The sequence below is a fragment of the Pituophis catenifer genome, unplaced genomic scaffold (genome assembly GCF_029215685.1).
Source record: "Pituophis catenifer annectens isolate HBS135680 unplaced genomic scaffold, rPitCat1.0.hap2 SCAF_1, whole genome shotgun sequence".
Taxonomy (NCBI): Eukaryota; Metazoa; Chordata; class Lepidosauria; order Squamata; family Colubridae; genus Pituophis; species Pituophis catenifer.
In genome coordinates this window covers 287,324,840-287,342,162 of record NW_027256881.1, presented here as the reverse complement: position 1 = coordinate 287,342,162, position 17,323 = coordinate 287,324,840, and positions in this window count along the sequence as shown.

Below are 17,323 nucleotides of genomic sequence, written 5' to 3'. Positions count from 1 at the left end.
AGAATTTATTCCTCTATAGTGGTAATTTCTCTAATTAAGTTCTACATTTTTGCTTCTTTTACAGTTCCCTGAAAGCTGAGTGAATATTCAGTTTGAAGATTTGTTATGAAAAACAATTTTAAATTACCCCTTCAACATACTGTAAATGTTTAAATCATATCAAAAAGATTCAGATCTGGTTCATACATTTGGACAGATACTTGCCTATGTAAAAAATACCCATTTTCCAAGCTGTTCCCATAGTTTGAAGAAAACCAATTCAATTCAAATATTTGAATCACTTCAAATTTCTGAATCAATTTTTTTTTAAATCCAAGGGTCCTGGATTTTCCTAATTTTTATTTTGTTGTGATGCCCTGGCTTTTCTGTTTAGCAGACATATGTTATATGTTAGATTTAGGGTGTAATGGGCCTTCATCACCTTTCCTACAGTCTAGAATATTTGAGACTCTTTAGCTTGGGAAAAAAGAAGCAAAGATATGATTCAGTAGGGATGTGACTGAGACATATGAATTCTTGCCTCATGGAGAAAATAAGCAGTTTCCTCTCACTTTGTGGTGACAGGGTGCCTTCTACTCAATACTGACTCCTGGCAACGGCCTAGATTAGTCCCTGTAGTTTTCCCAACAGCATTTTCAGAAGTAGTCTGCTATTACTTTCTTCCTACGGCTGAAGAAAATAACTGAGCCATAATCACTCAGCTGGCTCTGTGCCTAAGGCAAGATGAGAACTCACAAGTCTCTAGCCCAGGTGTGTCAAACTCACATCATCACGGCAGTGTCAAGTAATGTTATTGGGATTTTTTTCCCCTTTGCTAAACTGGGCATGGGCGTGGCCAGCACATGATGCATCCGGCCTGTGGGCCGGGAGTTTGACAGCCCTACTCTAGCCTGATACCTTAACCACTACACCAAATTGCCTTTATCTCCTTTACTAAGGATAGATGGTGAGATGTCAAACATGCTCTAGTGAATCCTGCACTGAACAGGGAGGTGAATTAGATGATCTCTAAATCCCTTTCAACTGGATTCTAGATTCTAATTGGTATAGTAGCCTACTACTATAAGTACAGTATAAGTACAGTCCGTGGAGTGTCTCTTTTCAGAAAGTTCCACATTTACCAAATCTGCTGAGTTTACCTCTGTTTTTTCTGCAGCTGAAACTAAATCCCTGGATTCTTTCCCTGTTCCCCTTCACTCCTTTATCACTTTGTTTCAAATATTTACATGCTATCTGTCATGCAATGCATCTCCAGGCAGTTTACAGAAACAGAAGATTTTTACATAAATACAATCATGTAAAAACAAACATGTCCACCAGTATAGCTGTAACACTGCATAGCTGTATATTAGTGCCTCATAAATATTTCATCTCTGCTATCATGAGCTCTCAAATGCTTAGGTGGATTTAAAAATAATTAACAACCCTCTCCCCTGAGATTCAGAAGGCCCCACCCTTTTAGATTTCCAGAAGACTATGAAGAGTTGATCTTCCCTAAGTGCTGGGCTAAGATGAGACTGGTGTTCAGCTAATGCATTGGGGAGTATGGTCTTTGAGGTACTATGAACTGTAGTTTTGATGTTAATGTTAATGTTTTTGTTTTCTTTTTATGTTTTATTGTTGCTATGAACCTTCCAGTATTTTTGTATATAAGAGGGATGGTCATATAAATATTGAACAGAATGAAACTCAACTCCATTCCTGCCTTTTCTCCAACCTCATATTTAGAAGTTCTGAATGGGAGCTTTAATTCTGTTCCTTCAAAATGAGTGCAACTTCTCAAATGACCTGACATCTGAATTAAGCAAGATCCAAAAATTTGTCCATAGGTGTTCTCATCTTCAAGTGATTGAAAGTAGATGTTTTAGATCTGCCATTGCAATATGTGGTAAGAGCCAAAGACACTGCCTGCACCACAGATATGCTTTATTGTTTTCCACTTTGAACTTCTTTTTTATTCAGATGAATGTCAAAATGATATTAGTTTTTGCTTTATTTCTAATAGAGTGCTCTCCAAATGTACTATTAGAAAAAGCCCTATTCCAAGTAACTCTGTTACTAGAATCAACTTTATACATCACCTTTTGCAGTTCCCTAGAAACAAATAAAATATGTAAAATCTTATTTAGACTTTACTACAATTATAATAGTGTTCCAATCCACTCCCTCTGGTTGTAAAACAAATCCAGTCATATAAAGTTAAAGTAGCCTAGGATTGAAAGTAAGGAAGATGACCTTGACAGAGATATATTTATTTATTTATTTATTTATTTTTCATATTTGTATACCACCCTACTCCCGAAGGACTCAGGGCGGTGAACAGCCATAATAAATACAAAGACATATAGAAGTTAAAAACTATTAAAAAACATATTAAGTAATTTAGGCTCAAAGATTAAAACATCCAAATTTATCTAAAAGAGATCTAAAACCCAATTTAAAAGCCAATTTAAAAGCCAATTTAAAAGGGAGAGTTAGGCCAGACCAGCCTGTTGGAATAGAAACGTTTTCAGGGCACGGCGGAAGATGCGTAAGTCTTAGATCTTTCGTAACTCCGGGGGAAGCCCGTTCCAGATGGTAGGTGCCCCCACAGAGAAGGCTCTCCCCCTGGGGGCCGTCAGTCGACATTGTTTGGCCAACGGCACCCTGAAGAGTCCCTCTCTATGGGAGCGAACTGGTCGGTGAGAGTCTATTGGTGGCAGGAGGCGGTCTCGTAGGTACCCTGGTCCTGAGCCATGGAGCGCTCTAAAGATAGTAACCAAAACCTTGAAGCGCACCTGGAAGACCACCGGGAGCCAGTGTAGCTCGCGCAGGAGGGGGGTCACATGAGACCGCCACATTGCTCCCATCACCACCCGCGCAGCTGCATTCTGGACCAGTTGGAGCCTCCGAGTGCTCTTCAAGGGGAGCCCCATGTAGAGAGCATTACAATAATCCAGGCGTGAGGTGACAAGGGCGTGAGTGACCGTGCGTAACGAGTCCCGATCCAGAAAGGGACGCAACTGGCGAATCAGGCGAACCTGATAAAAAGTCCTCCTGGCCACGGCCGTCATATGCTCTTCTAAAGACAGCCGCGAGTCTAGGAGGATGCCCAAGTTGCGAACCCCATCTGTGGGGGCCAACGACTCGCCCCCAATAGTCAGAGATGGCACCAACTGACTATATCGGGACGACGGAAACCACAGCCACTCGGTCTTGGATGGGTTGAGTCTGAGTTTGTTCCTCCCCATCCAGATCCGTACGGCCTCCAGGCACCGGGACACCACCTCGAGGGCATCATTGGGGTGGTCTGGGGTGGAGATGTACAGCTGGGTGTCATCAGCGTACTGATGGTACTTCACCCCAAAACCACGGATGATCTCACCCAGTGGCTTCACATAAATGTTGAATAGAAGGGGCGAGAGGACCGATCCTTGTGGCACCCCACATATAAGGGGCCTCGGGGTCGACCTCTGCCCCCCTGTCAACACAGACTGCGACCGGTCAGAGAAAAAGGAGGAGAACCACTGTAGAACAGTGCCCCCCACCCCCAACCCTTCCAACCGGTGCAGCATGATATCATGATCGATGGTATCAAAAGCCGCTGAGAGGTCTAGTAGGACCAGGACAGAGGAGCAACCCCTGTCCCGAGCCCTCCAGAGATCATCAACCAATGCGACCAATGCTGTCTCTGTGCTGTACCCGGGTCTGAAGCCCAACTGGAACGGATCTAGATAATTCGATTCATCCAGGTACTGAGGCAGTTGTCGTACAACCACACTCTCAACAACCTTCGCAACAAAGCGAAGGTTGGAGACAGGACGATAATTTGCTAACACAGCTGGGTCCAGAGAGGGCTTCTTGAGGAGGGGCCTCACCACCGCCTCTTTCAAGATGATGGGAAAGACACCCTCACTCAAAGAAGCATTTATAATCTCCTGGAGTCAGCCTCGTGTCACCTCCAGGGAGGCCAGTACCAACCAGGCTCCATTGCTAAGCATAAAGGGTTGAAGCATTTTCTAGGTCCACAAGAAGATAAATTTGGAAGTGGCTCAGACAGGCATTCTCTGTAATTCACTAGAGCATAATAAGGAGCAAGTACAGCACAGTCAGACTTGCAAGATTCAATTACGATAGCCAAGTTCAGTAAGAAGAATTTTAGCCTTCCTATGGAGTTTATTGTCTGGCCTTTTCTATTGTGTGCATCTAATAATCTATCAAAATCTAGTTATCAGATGAACTAGAAGAATATGTAAACTCAATTGTTCATATTCAAACGTTTCTGTCTGCCAACTGAATGCACACAACTGAAAGAATGGATTTTCTTTCTTTGTCTCTTTAGCTTCCTAAGTTTATGTTGAAGGACGGGAATCCCCTTTGCAGCAGATTTGCAGAAGGAAGTGTAAAAAAGGGCAGAAAAGAGGAAGATGGTAGAGCAACAGGAACTTCATTCACACAACTATGGATATCAGCTAATAAATGAAGTCCACATTTCATGAATAATTCTATAAAAATAATGAGCATATAGATAGAAAACGCAAGGAAATGAAGCATTTGTAAGCAGATAACATTTTATGACAGGATAAAATAATTACCTGTTTTTCATTTCTAATACAATTGCAAGGCTAAGGTTAGCTCCAAGGAAACAAGTAAACTATGGATAGAGAGCAGCATACAAATCTATTCAGAGCAGCAAATCAGCCAAGAAATCTGAACCAAGGGCCCATAACCAAAAAGGAACTTCAAACAAATGCATTTAGTCAAAGAATTAGCATGCATATACAGCAACTTGATAGCACAAATTGCTTGAACAAATTAGCTGAACGTTTGCCTTCTAAGTTTGTCTTTCCACTATCCAAAACATTAATCCATGTTCTTTTTATAAAAATACCAGAATATACAAAAACACTAACAAGTGAAGATACAATCTAGAGGGGAAAAATATATTTTGAAACTTCAAATTTGACCAATTTGACCTCACACCACTCTCCCCTATCTGTCTGGGGGGGGGGGTATAAAAAAATCAAATCTGGGACCAAATTCAGATTCTTTCATTCAGATGTTTAAAACATCTGAAAGAGCAACCGACTTTCATGAGCCAAAGTCTTGTTCCATCCAGGCTTTTAAACTTCTGTTTGCATCTCCAACTTTTTTTAGGGAAAAACCATTGGATAAGGAGAAAAAGAGAACAATTTTTGTGATGCCCAAGGGTTAGAAGAATTTAAAAATCAAAATGGTAGTCACCCAATCAAAGCCTTGCTGTCATATCTTTCTGAGATCAAGAGGAAATTGTAACAGATATACAGCAGCGCTGGGTACTTCTAGATATCTTTCTATTATTCAAAGCACAAAACCACTTGTAACCTGTCTTTGGTATAGTCATTTCAATCTTTCCTGAAAGAAATGACCTGGTGACAGTCCATTGTGACAGGCCAGGTCACAAAACAGACACAGGGAGACATTCAATGAATGCTACTTCCTTATTGTAGGATATAATAACAGACTCTTATGAGGTGAGGTTATTTTAAGCTTCTTTCTCATACTTACTCCAATTTCTGGATAATCTCTTTTCCAAGTTCCTTCTTAACAGCCCTTTTATATCTTTCCCAAATTTAACTCTAAATTCCTTTAGACTTTGCCTCAATAATTTATGCTGTAATACCTGCTTAATTAAATTATTACAATCTGTGTAACTGCAGCATTTATATATATATGGTACACGTAATAAATCATTACTAGGCCTCCATGAGATTTGGAAATGAGATATAAAGTAACAGTATCAGCCATTTATTTACATATGTGTTTTAAATATGCTAATAAAAGCTAGGAATTGTATTTTATATATTTTCCTAAATTTGGGGTCGGTGCATTCCTGATCTCCCAAATTATTTTCCCACTACTTCAAAATTTCTAGTAATTTTACACATTTACATTCTGCACATATTAATTATAAGAAATAAATTTAAATTTCATTCTTTAATGAACTGTAACTCATATTAGGAATCTCCCTAGTACAGAGTTTTTGAGCCAAGTGTTCAGATTACTGCAATTCCATCCAGTGATCCTAGATGGGCATTAAAAGATAGGCACAGATTGAATGTAAAATCAGGCAAGAAACCAGAAAGTTGCTATTGCGTGATTTCTATTGGTAGCCTCCTTCCTGAAGAACTTCTCAATAGTATTGCACATTCCTTATCAATAAAATGTACAAATGGTCATGAGTTCAACAGTAAATGCCAGATAAATAAAGAGAAAACTTCCCCGTGACCGGGCATAGGATTGTGTGTCACATAATATAAAGTTTATATCATTGAAGAAATCTGGTTAAAGGTATTTGAAATATAGGTAGAAATAGGACTGCATAAGTACTCAATTTACTTGGTTAAAAGACTCAAAATAATTTTTAAAAATGAAACTTTTATTTGAGGTTTTGGTGATTAGATCAACTTTGTGGTTAAAGAAATGTTTTATATCTACTAAAAATGTCAAGCAAAAAGTTGAAGATGTAACTTTTTTGTATTCTAATGTACTGAAAAAAGCAGAAATCACTGCTTTTTTCCCTTTCTATATCATTGCACTCTTTCTTTTCTTCTTTTCCCTTTCTTTTCTGATTATTGTTTCTATTTGTATTTACAATTATAATAAACTTTTATAAAATTCTTGATGGGGAAAAAGGAAAACCCTTTAACTGCTTCTTCCCCAGAAATGTTTCATTTCAAACTGGTCGTTATACACTGGACCACTGTTCCCAATTATGGAATGGTATAGCATTGTTCAGAAAATAGATGCAACTGGTAGATTTTAAACAGCTGTCATATTTTTATTATCTTCTATATATGCATATGTTCTTCATTTCCAAGTCTAATGAAGGCCCAGTAATGAAAGGAATGAGTCCACCAATCTCTAAAGCATCAGTCAGTTAGAGGAAGCTACCCATGAGATATAACTTTAAGATAAATTTTAAAAAAACAAAATTTTCCGAACCTAGAAGAAATAGGCAAGAGTAGATTCACAAGCTGCTCTCACTGTGAGTGAGTAGGCAGCTATGGTAAACGTTCTAAAATAAATAAAATAAATGTCTGAGGTTGACCAATTATATGCCAGAAAGCAAAGTGACTCATATCTGTAGGACCTTCTAAATATAATGTCTTCTGAATAGGAACACTGATCACCAGGAGAAATATGCCTACTCAGCAATACTGGGCCACAGTTGCTAGAAGTAAGGACGTAAAAACTTACCAGCAAGATCAATTAAGCTTTGACATTTTACAATCAGTCTTGTTTATTTACCTGAAAAGTAAGAGTCGCTGATTATAGTTCCATATTCAATACTTGTAGTCAAATCAATAACTTAGGGGAAACCAATAAAAACAATACATTTTTGGAACATAAGGTCACAGTTGTAATGGATATTTATATTTCTATCCCACAATAATAATTTAATAATCCTGCAAGAACAACAACAAATAACTAACCTGCCTCACTTGTAATCACTGTGGATTGAATTTGAAGTTAGACCTTAGACGATCATTCACTGCTATCAAGCATGGGCAGCTCTATTTTGACTCTGGGCCGTAATAAGTCAAGTAACTGTCTGAAGTTCTTTTGTAGATAACTTTTCTGAGAGGTGTACAATATCACTACTACATAATTCCTACATTCAATTCAAAGTATTGCTTTAAAGCCTTACATGACACAGGTCCAGTTTATTGGTGGCACTACTTCCCTCAGAGGTATTCTAAGTCAAATAAAGTGGGATTATGCCCAGGCTCTTCCCTTAAAGGTTATCGTCTGATGAGGCTTTGGAGGCACATCTTCTCCATAGCTGCCCCAGCCCTTTGCAATAGCCTTCTATCTGAAATTCAAGGGCTCCCTTCCATTTTGGCCTTTTGAGAAACCATAAAGACCTGGGTCTTTGTCTAAGCATTGGGCTAGCTTGGAGATTGAGTTAAGAAGCCAATAGTTTGATTGGTCTACTCTGGTGCTTGATGGGAGTGGTTGTTTAATTTTTATTGAATTATTTTTATTGGTTGTTGGGAGCCACTTATGATCACTATGTGAGATGTCAGCCATATAAATTCTTTAAATAAACCTGAATGGAAAGATTAGTAATCACATCTAATTATAAAGGCTCCTGAAGAATGCAAGAGTTTCTTTCTTTCTTCTTAAGAATTCCACTCCATGTGAATAGAAATGAAAGAGAGTGAAATAGAAATAGAATGCCCTTAAATACAAATATAGGGGTAGGGAAACAATTGGCTTCCTGACTTTGTTTAGAGCTGCTTACATAGCAAATACGTGTGTGTGTGTGTGTAGATATTTGTGTGGGGTTGACTTCTTAATAAAATGTCTGTATCACATTCTAAATGTTACAATATAATTCCATAGTTGATTCACTCAGACTGTTGTTAATATAGTCAGATCACGTATTTAATGGAGAAAGGGAAAATCCAACAAAATACTAGAGATTTAATAACACCAGTTAAAAACTGTGCTCTCTTCTTCTTCCTTCTCCTCTTTCTTCTGCCAAACTGTACAAACACAGCCTGACACAAATCTTTTTTTTTATTTAAGAAGTTTTAACAATCATTACAACAATTTTCCCCCCACCCACCCACCCATCCCTCTTCCCCCCCATCCCTCATTGTGGGTATTGCCCACAATGGTAACTTCTCGTTTAGTTTATACTTGTACTTTTTCCAGACACGCAATAGAGCATTCCTTAATATATGACTTTTAAAAGTCTTGTCCACTTTCTTATCATATAATAAATAAGCATGCCACCCGTAAACCAAATCATATCCCTCAACATTCAATATTCTTTCTTCTGTTAAATTCATCCAATCACTCATTGCTGATAGAACAACTGCCTCATAATAAAGTCTTAAATTAGGCATTTTGAGACCTCCTCTTTCACATGTATCCTGCATTATTTTTTGTTTTATTCTCGGTCTCTTCCCTGCCCAAACAAAATTATTAATACCCTTCTGCCATATCTTCAAATTTTCATCTTTTTTAAGTATTGGTATCATTTGAAAAAGAAACAAAAACTTAGGCAAAACATTCATTTTTACTGCTGCTATTCTTCCCAACAAGGATAAGTGTAATTTTTTCCAGTTTTCCATCTCTCTCTGTATTTTTTGCCACAACGGATCATAGTTATACTTAAATAATTTTGCATTTGATGTCATAATATAAACCCCTAAATACTTAACTTTTTTACAATTTCAAATCCTGTTTGTCTTTCTAATTCTTCTTTTTGATTTATAGTCATATTTTTAGTTATTATCTTCGTTTTCCCTGCATTTATTTTAAATCCAGATACTTGTCCATATTGATTAATTATATCCATTAGAACTACAACCGATTGTAATGGTTGGGTTAAAGTAACAACCAAGTCGTCTGTGAATGCTCATAATCTATATAATACTGCCAAATCTTAATTCCACTTATTTTGTCCGACCCACGTATCTTACTTAACAAAAATTCCAAAGTCAAAATAAACAATAATGGAGACAAGGGCATCCTTGTCTTGTTCCTTTTTCTATATTAAAAGTATCTGTTAAACTACCATTAATTATTATTTGCGCTGTTTGTTTCTGATATATTGCCTTAATAGATTTTGTGAAATGTTCCCCAAACTGCATCTTTTCTATTATTTTCAATAAAAATTGCTAATTCAATCGATCAAATGCTTTCTCTGCATCAAGAAATATCAGCACCACAGGGATTTGGTTGTTCTTCCCCAAATACTCCAATAGGTTAACAACTTGCCTTACATTACTTCATTTGTCTACCATTTATAAAACCAGTTTGATCATTATGAATCATTTGTTGCATGACTGTCATTAACTTATTTGCTAATATTTTAGCAAAAATCTTGTAAATCTGTATTTAAGAGTGATATAGGCCTATAATTTTTTGGCTGGGTATGGTCTTGCTCCTCCTTTGGAATCAAAGAAATATAAGCTGTCCTCCAAGATGGGGGTACATCTCCTCCAGATTGTATATTAGTAAATAATTCTTTAAGTGGTCCCACCATTTCTAACTGCAAATGTTTATAATAAGCAGCTGTCAATCCATCCGTCCCAGGAGATTTACCCACTTTCAATTGCTTAATTGCAGACATAATCTCCTCAGTGGTTATTGGTTGATTTAAACCCTCCCTTTGCTCTTTTGTAATTGTAGGAATATTCTCTTTCTGTAGATATCTATCTATATCTGTACCTTGAATTTTATCACCAGCATACAACCTCGTATAAAATTCTAAAAATGCTTTTTTAATCATATTTTGCTGATAGACCTTTTTACCTTTATATTCTATTTTCTCTATGGTCCATTACTTTTGTTTTTTCCTTAATAAATATGCTAACCACCTCCCTGGTTTATTAGCATTACAAAAAGTATTATGTTTAGCATATTGCAAATTAGTTGCGACCTGATCAGCCATTAACATATTAAATTGCCCTCGCAATAAATTGATTGCCTCTTTTATTTTCTTATCCGCTGGATTCAATATCAAAGCTTGTTCTTTTTTCTGATTTCCTCTTCTAAATCCTTCCTTTTTTTTTCCTGTTTGCGTCTATATTTATTATTCAAATATATCAAAATGCCTCTCATATATGCTTTGCTTGCATCCCAAACCATTTCCATAGATGTACCTTTATGCATATTTATAATAAAAAATTCTTTCATAAATTTTTTACATTCTTTTACATTTTCCTCATATCTAAACAGATTTTCATTTAACCTCCAAGACCTCTTAGATCCCCTTCCATACTCTAATTCCATCCAGACCGGACTATGATCCGTTAAAACTCTTGGACAAATCTTCGTCTTCTTCACTCTGGAAAAGAAATCATTTGTAATTAGTATAAAATCAATCCTTGAGAAAGATTGATGTCTATCAGAAAAAAAGGTAAAGTCTTTTTCTTCGGGGTTTCTCTCTTGCCAGATATCTCTCAGTTCCATATCCTCCATCATTTCAAAAAATGATTTTGGCAATCTGGCACGCATTGAGATGTTCTGCAAGAGCCCCTTCTTATCTTTTTTAGTATCCAAAACTCCATTCCAATCACCCAATAAAATACATGATTTATAGTCCCATTGTAATAACTTGGAATGTAAAAGCTTATAAAATTTTTCCTGTTGTTGGTTCGGTGCGTAAACTCTAATTAAAAGTATTTTTTCTCCTTTTATTAAAAGTTCAATTGCTATAAATCTTCCTTGATCATCTGCTTCAATTAATTTGGCAATTAAGTCTTTTTTTAGGTATATAACTATACCATTCTTCTTCTCAGGAGCAGATGCAACAAAATGTGTCCCTAACCTTGCATTTATTAAGTATTTTTGATCTTTACTTCTAATATGAGTCTCTTATAAACAAATTACATTATTTTTAAACTGTTTCAAATAATGAAATATTTTTCTCCTCTTTTGTGGTGAATTTAGGCCATTAACATTCCAGGTCAAAAATCTAGTTGCCATTCTTGGCCTTCTGAAGCACTTGGAGCATCTGCTGGAAATCTTCATGCATTTTACTTTTTGGCCTTGCTCCTCCCACTGCTTCTGTTTTTGTAGTATCTTGAATCATTTGAAGTTGCTGCACTCTTAATTCTCCTTGACGCTTGGCTACTGCTCGAGTCTGTCTTTGATCCTTAGGTTCTTCTATCTCCAAAGCTTGAACAGTAGTCGAAAATTGTATTAATTCTTCTTGAATAATCAAATCACCCTTTTGGGCCTGTACCAACAATTCTTCTTTCTCCCCCTTTCTTGCCCCCTCTATTTCCGTCTTCCTTCTAACTTCCTGGGGCTGAGGGCATCCAGCCTTTAATACATTGGTATAGAAATCTCTTGCCTTCCACACTGAATTGAGATGGTATCTTTCTCCTGAATAATTCACCACTAGACCAGCTGGAACTTCCCATCTATACTGTATCTGACAGTTTCTCAGTTCTTCCACCAGAAAGGCGTAATCCTTTCTGGCTCTCAACATTTTGGGGGGAATTTCTTTCAGTGTTAAAACCTCCTGCCCCTGCACTTGAAGTTTATTCTTAAAGTGACTTGTAGGATTTCATTGCGTAATCTCCTTGTTGTAAAATAAACTACAATGTCTCTTGGTAGATGTTTCTGTCTGGCCACCCATGAATTGACACGATAAATTTTGTCAATTTGCCATTCAAAATTTGCTTTTTGATCTTCCATTATCTGTGCAAATGCTTCTGAAAAGATCTCTCTCAAATTCTCTTGCTTATTTTCCTTGAGGCCTCTTATTCTCAGAGCAAATTCCATGTCTCTATATTGTATCATTATCACATCCGCCTCTGCTCTTTCCATCTTGTCCTGGACCTCCCCCATTTTATTTTCCAAGTTCTCATTAGACTGCTTAATTTCTTCCACTTTTTCATCTATTGCTTCAATGCCAATCCTTGTACTGCCATAATAATACCTTCTCTAATTTTTTGGTTTCATTTTTGGATAGTCTCTTTGACCTGAGCTATTTCTTCAGCAACTTCTCAAGTTTGCTCCTGAAACATTGAAGCAATTTTTTTTCTGTAACAGAGGCTTGTGTTTTGAGGGCTTCCTGCAACATTTCAAATGTTAATATTGTTGGTTCCATTGGAACAGAGATTGCAATCCGGATGTTTGAGCTGACGAAGTCCCAGCACTTTTGAGGACAATAGCCTTAATTTGTTTTGAAGCCATTTTTAGTTTCCAATTTAAATTTAATCAGCTGCCAGAACAGTAGATCCACCAAATCCAGAAATCAGTCTTTAAATATCAATCCTTTTTTTAAAAGTCACTGCTGTAATCTTTAATCTTCTCCCTTTTAAAAACAACAACAACAACAACACAAATCTCTAATTTTGAACAGGGGCTGCCAACACTAAAAGAAGCTTTCCTTTTTAACTTTCGCTTTCACGCCCCATTAAAGCTCAATCACCATCTTGGTTTCACTTTCTCCCCTTAATAAGCCAGAAGGAAGTAATACACATTTGGAGTTAAAGTTCAGTACTTGCAAATCTAATCTCTCCTGAGTTTGCTCAGCCTGCTTCCGAATGATGTTTATTCAAGTGTTGTTTGCAGGGGTGGTCGCAGCGTCTTCTGCTTGAAGCAGAAACGTCCTGGATCTGGAGCTCTGTTGGGCTTCCAGAGAGCTCTCACCCTTCGAGCCCCAGAATTGTTCCTGGGGCTCCTTGGGGAGCTCTATCTACGCCCTTCTGCTCTCTTCCTCCCCTTTTCCCGGGGAGAAAGTTTTCAAGCCGCTAGACAGCTGATTTGCACTGTTCTAGCGGCTTTACGAGATCGCAGGGCTGGCGCTCAAGAAAAGAGTATCCTCGGTGCCTGCGGTGCCACCGGAAGTCCTCTGCCTGACACAAATCTTAATAGTCCTTATCTAGACTCCTAGAAGATACCATGTTTTGGACTCCGACCTTCCAAGAGTAGGCCCAAGGAAGCACTCTTGACTTGACGCCATACTTCAGCATTCTAACAATAACATGGCCCCAGAAGGTTGCAGACTTCCAGAGAGAAACTTCTATGATCCAAATTATTTCTCACAAAGACAGAGATTGACAGTGGCAGGCAAAAGGGAATCAAATGATGTTGCTCTGCGACATTGTTCTATTAGACTTCTTGCCACACATGAGATTAAATCTCTTGATTGATTACAGCTAGCTGCAGCTTGATCTAAGAAGCAGGTCTGATCCATGTTCCTTTGCTGAAAGCAACGCCTGATCTCTGGTTCTTGTGTGACATCCTTGTTTGTGTAAAAAACCTTCCACTTTTGGAGTGGCTGATAACCCTGGCCCAGTTCTCAGAACTTTGGACTGATTCGGGACTAGTTTTCTACATACTCCTTTTTGCAAATAACTCATTCAGGCTCTGAGACTCTGTTTTGGATTGCATGCTATTATCTCTTGACCTTGAGTAAATTGAAATATATCAAAGAACTGTATGTGAGTCAGTAATTGAAACCTGAAGCAGGGCAGAGAAGAGATATATCAGCCTACAGAAGGAACGGGGCCAAATAAAGTATCTCGTAGGGATTCTCTCTAGTTCTCTGGACAGCAAAGGCAAAGGGGATGGAGTGCTTTCAAAACTTGCAAGACGCTGTTATGTAAACTTACAACAAAGATGGTATTACTACTTACGGTTTTAGTTTCTTGTCTGGACCACCTCAAAAAACGGACACATGGCTTCTTCAGATTTCCTAGTGTTCTGTCACGGCAACATCTAGTGATTTGGATGAACTTGACAAAACTAAATGAAGTCAGACCTAATTAATATTTGAATGGGAGGCCATCAGGGAATCTCAGAATTATTAAGCTTGACTAGAAAGCAAAAAAACAAAAAACAAAACCCCACCCTGGAAAGTAATGACAAGTTACTTCCTTACTGTTTTCAAGAAAGCGACAGAAATATGTCCATGTTATCACCATGAGTCGAGTTGAATGTGAGGAAACCTTTTAAATATGAACAATTCTTTCAGTCATTCCTATCCATCATAAAACATATTCACAATAATTATATTATTAATATTAATGATTCCCATCACATTTTTGACTTATTGTGGCATGTTTTTACCCTGGGTTGGGAACTGAAGATGATATGGTAAGTGATGAAGGAACCAGGTACCATTGAACTGAGCAGACCAAAGTGACTGTCAGCCCTGAAGCCATTTTAGGAGCATCTTCAGGGTTGCCACAGCAAGGCTGGTTGCAGCTATGGGAATGTGAGGGGGGAGATAGAGATAGCTGGATGGATGTGTAGCCAAAATAACATTCTTTCCTGTAGGAGCCAAGGACGCTCTACCAAGTGTTGGAGGGGCATGGACAAAAGCCAGCCAAAGTTGGGACTGCAACCTGATTGGACCATGTGACGGACATGTGACCGGGGGGGAAAGAACTTTGGGTTTTGATTTTGGTGGGGAAAACCTTGGGTCCTTCAGAGTCAGGTTTTCACCAGCCATGCCAATATGATATTCCTAATAAATTCATACTTTGAGGAAACTCTAGGCCTCAGGGTTTTGATTGTTTTGGGTCTTACTTGGAACCCTGACAGTGGCTACTTTAAATAAGGAGTCCCTGCGGATTTTATTCTGCTACTTGTTGCTGATTATAGGGGGAGGTGCTCATCTCCATTTCAAGGCCATTGAGCCAGTGTTATACAAAGACATTTCTGTGATCATGTGGCCAGCATGATGTCATGGAACGCTGTTACCTTCCTATTTATCTACTCACATTTGCATGCTTTTGAACTGCTAATTTGGCAGGAACTGGGGCATGGATGGGAGTTCAGCCCCATCATCTGACCATCGGGTCTCAAACCTGGGCTGCCAGTTTTCCAGTCAACAAGCCCACTGTCTTAACCACGGAAACATCTCGCCATCTCTGATATTTTAAGAGCATTATTGAAATTCTGCAGCAAATCACAACTACTAGATTTTAAAATTGTCGTTTTGAATTTTGGGGGCTCATAGTTCTTAAAATACTTAAAATATTTTTGATGCAGTAGTCAAACAAAAATTACTCCAAGCACTAATTGTTTAAATAAAAATTGTTTTAATAAAACATTTTTGTTAAATGAATGAAATTGTCACTTAAAAATGAGAAAATACAGCATATATATACTGTAAGGATATTTATTTGTGTGTATTTATATATGTATTTGTGTGTGCATGTGTATTTAAAAAATGAACAACTAAAACTAGCAAATGCCATAGGGTAAACCCAGTACCCAAACACCTTCATGCTGAGAAATGTATTACTCAGTACAAATTTCTGCCACATAATTACAAAAATTATGCAGAATCAAAGGGCAATTAACAGAGATAATATTGCGTATAGGCAAAAAAGGAACTTTGATGATGATCCAGCCCAGATCAATTCTTAAGGAAATTAATGGAAATTATTTAAGTACATTCATCTTTTTTCACAGCTGTATCAACTATTTCTCCATTTTTATTTTATTATTTCTCTTGTTTTGCAAGAAGAAAATTTTGCAAATACTCACACAATTTCCCAGGCATGTGATATTATAAAACACCTTATAAATAAATCCACTGCTGGAATCAATAAAATGCTTGACAAAAGTAAATAAAAATATCTTAGATTTGTTTGATTCCCTTTCTTCTCTTTTTTCTGACATTTGGGAAGAGTAGTTAGACATAAGCTACAAGGACATTTTGGGAGAAGTCATCAGAAAACAGATACTTAGCAAGTTCATGTAAGGTAGGTAGACTGGCACACAACAAGCATTGTTGGCATTGTGCAGACAACTCTACAAAGTACTCCAAATCTATCAATCAGTGGAAAAATTAGAAGCTTTGCTGGAATTCAGCCTTTCCAAATGGAACATTTTTACTTAATGGATTTTATAATTCTGCAAATGGGCACGAAGTAGGGATTCCCCTCCCCCCTTTCATTCAATCATGTCTGATTCGTGAAGACTGCCTGGACAAATCCCAGCAGTTTTCTTGGCAAGGTTTTTCAGAAATGGTTTGCCATTACCTCCTTTCTCAGGCTGAGAAAAAATGACTGGTCCAAGATCATCTCTCTGGCTTCATCCCCTTTGTGGGACTAAAACTCACAGTGTCTAGCCCAATACTTACACCAAACTGTCTCTCACGAAGTAGTTAAAATTTCTGCAACTTATTTTTGGTGCCTTAGACCAAATCAAAACAAGTAGTAATTTACACAGCAATATTAATCAGAGTGCTACAACATTCCTTATTATCAACTGTTTAAGAGAACCTCTTTCATCAAACCAGAAGTGTACTGTATATTGTGAAGTTTTATAAGTACTCCATATTATAATGTGACCACTATTAAAAACCTATTTTTCTGTGTTACATTTATTACTTTAACATTTGATATCCAACCTTTCAAGGAAAGTTCTCAAGGCTCCACATCCCAAAGAAAATAAGCCTAAAGTTTATTATGTTGCATACAATGCTTTCCATTCACATATCATTGAAGGACCAGAGGAAAACAGAGAAATGCAATATCTTTCCTAATGTGCATTGCAAGAAGGTCTAATGGGAAATACAGAATTTACTTTTCACTAAATAATGGGAATTGGAATGAAAATATACCACTATTTAAGAGTAGCCTAGTGGGAAGAAGCCACTGCTTAAATAACCCTACAAATTAATGGCTACATGTTCTCAAAATAACACTAATTCATTGCAACTAAACTTGAATTTCTTTAACCATTTTTGTACAGAATAGCCTTCGCCTTCCATATATTCACTGGTGTTGATACAGCCTAAAAGGCAAGGGCTTTAGAAAATTTCTGACCACAAATCTTCATTGATGTCATATGGTGCTCAGAAAGCAGTCTC